Source organism: Penaeus japonicus, unplaced genomic scaffold, assembly GCF_977035675.1.
Source record: "Penaeus japonicus unplaced genomic scaffold, GWHDUDI00000001_assembly GWHDUDI00000016, whole genome shotgun sequence".
Classification (NCBI taxonomy): domain Eukaryota; kingdom Metazoa; phylum Arthropoda; class Malacostraca; order Decapoda; family Penaeidae; genus Penaeus; species Penaeus japonicus.
Window position 1 is genome coordinate 25501540 of NW_028234418.1, and position 3685 is coordinate 25505224.

Genomic DNA, 3685 nt, shown 5'->3' on the forward strand with positions numbered 1-3685 from the left:
CCCCCCAAACCCACCCCCCACAACCCCCCCACCCCCCACAAACCCCACCCCCCACACACACCCACCCCACCCCCCACAAACCCCACCCCCCACACACACCCCCCCCAAACCCCCCCACAAACCCACCCCTCCACCACACACCCTCTGTGGCAAAGGAAGAGAGAGATACTTCATATAAAAATAAGTTGGCTTCATGATTGATCAAAGTATAGATTTCATATATTTATCTTCGACTACCCTCGAGGTTAGATAAGGACATTGTTATAATGCTTTAGAACAAAAAAAAATCCCAATAGATGAAGGAAGAAGGTTTTTTTTCAGGGTAAGTAAGAATTAAAGGGCCCCACAATACAAAGGAAACCTAACTTCGAAGCAAGTTTTAAACTGTGATTAATCGGGAGGAAATTTATATTGTTACCAGAGTATGAGTAACATATATACAATAAATGCTACATACATACATACCCTACATACACACTAGATACATAACATACTTTACACAGAAGGAGAAAGATTGCGAGAGAGAGAAAAAAAGGGATATAAATGATGAAAGACTGAGGGGAAAGAAGAGGAACGAGAGAGACAGAGAACCAAAAAGAAACAGAAGAAAAAAGCAAATCCACATACATCCGCACAATGGCGTTCTGCAATAGGGTTACGGCAAAAAATGTAGTAAACTTTTTGATCGTATTTATTTCCAGTTTTAAAAACATGAATGACTGGTTTAAATACAGGGGGAAAATATCACCATGAATTTTACTTGCAGTGCCAACCATCCAAAATTATAAATCTCCATATTATAGCTCGTGGTCAGCAGGTTTTTTTTTTTTTTTTTTTTTTTTTTTTTTTTTTTTTTTTTTTTTTTTTTTTTTCTAACCGTCAACGAATAACCTTTAAAAATGAAAAATATATTTAAACAAAAAGTGTATTTAGCGAAAGCGTTTATATTTGGGCGAGCGCCGATCGCAGGTAGATATCTTTCCCTTTTCAAGTGTATCATTTTAAATATCATCATAGGTGCACTAATTCTTAATGCATTAACGTGTGTCGAGGATTGTTTATAAAATAATATATAAATATTATATATACTATATATATATATATTATATATACATCTATGAATATATATGTATATTATATATTGTATATATATATTTTAAATATATATATATATATATATATATATATATAAATATGTATATGTGTTTTTGTGTGTGTGTATGTGTGTGTTTGGTGTGTATGTGTGGGTGTTGTGTGTGTGTATGTTGTGTGTGTATGCCCAATCTCCAAGATTAATAAAAAACGTTAATCACCGTACTTTCCAGGCAAAAGAAAACCCACCCAAATATGATCGTGGCGCTGAAGGTTCCCCTCAGAATATCACCAAACCAAGACTAATTTAAGGTCTTGGCACCATTAAAAGTGCGATTAAAGCTTTTTAAAATGAACGATAACAACCTGGGATATCAAATATCCGACGAGTAAAATTTGGTTAATGACGCAAACACCACTCGTTGATTCTTGTCGTTTATCGCTCTATTGGTTTGAACATGCGGGGTTGTGGGTCCGTGCCGAAATATGCGCTCACATACACAACCCTACAGCACGCACGCACACACACACACACACACCCACACACACACACACAATTTATATATATGAATATTTTATTTATATATATAATATTATATATATATATATTTAAGTATATATATATATATATATATAATATATTTTATTTTATATATTTATATATGTATATGGGGGGGTGTATTTATAATAATTTTTTTTTTTTTAAATTAAAATATATATTTTATTTTTATATATTATTATATATTTAAAATAGTTATTTTTGTTGCATTTTAATTTACATTTTATTTGTGTTTTATAAATATATTAAATACATATTATATTGTTTTTATAATTATATTATAATATATTTTTAATATTTATTAGGGATAATATATTGTGTGCATATATATATACTATATTGGGGGGTTTATAATTTATATATATTTATATATTTTATAATAATATATTTACACTATATTCATTATACGATTTATATATATATATTAGATATATATAATATATATATATATATTATATTATATATATTTATATATATATTATATACATTTAATAATTTATATATATATATATATTATATATACTATATATACATATATATTTATATATATATATTAAAATATATATATTATACATCTTATTTATGTGTGTGTGTATGGTGTGTGCGTGTGTGTGGGGTGTGTGTTCTTTGAGTGTGTGATGTTTGTGTGTGGGTGTGTACATATTAAATTTGCATGATATATATGTATGTTACCCTTTACCCAAAACAAAACACACACATAAATTTATATAAAAAATTGTAAAATTTATTTATATATATATTATATATTTAATTACTATTAATATATTTTATATATTATTTATATATTATATTTTTAAAATTTTATAAGCATATGTTTGTATTTTATATATATATATATATTATTTATATAAAAATATAATATATATATTTATATAATTATAAATATATTATGCATACATATATTACATACTACTACATACATACATTTTTTATATTTTTATTTATATATATAATTATATATATTTGATTTATATTATATATATATATATATTTTTTAATCCAAGTATTATACGGATATATATCTTACATAAAACACACACGACCACACACAAAACACCACACACACACACCAAACCACACACCCACACACACACACAAACATCCACACAACACACACAACACACACTTTTATATTTTATATTTATATATATATATATATATTATATATATTTATATTATATATATGACTTGAAAAAAAACACTCTTCCGTGTTGATGAATGGCAGATAAAACCCACTTAACAAAAAATAATTTTTAGTGGGGTTTAAATCTGCCATATATATTAATTATAATATTTATTATATATTATATATAATATATTAATATTTTATAAATTTATATAACTTATATACTATATATAATATATTTTATTTTTTTAATATTATATATATTATAGGGTATAATATACATTATATATGGTATATTATGTATATTATAACGTGTATATATATATAATATATTATATATTTATATTTTTATATATATATATATATATATATATAATATTTTAAATTATACATGTTTTATATAATATATATATATATATTTATATACTATTTAATTAATTAATAATATATTTATTATATATATTATTTTTTTAATAAAAAAATTTGATATATTATATTATATAATATTTTTTATATATAATTAATTTATATATATTATATTATATATATTTATATACGTGTGGTGTTTTGTGTGGTGTGTGTGTTGTGTGTGGGTGTTTGTGGTGTTGTGTGTGTTTGGTGTGTTGTGGTGGGTGTGGTGTGTGTGTGTGTGGTGTGTTGTATGTGTGTGTATTATGTACGTTGCTAGTATTTATAAATATTATTATTTAATATATATTTTTATATATATATATATATATTTATATATATATATATATATATAATTGGGTTATATTATGTATATATATATATAGGGTATAATATTATTTTATATATTATATATTTATTTTATTTTTTATAAAAAATATAATTATATTATATATATTTATTTTTTATATTATTTTATG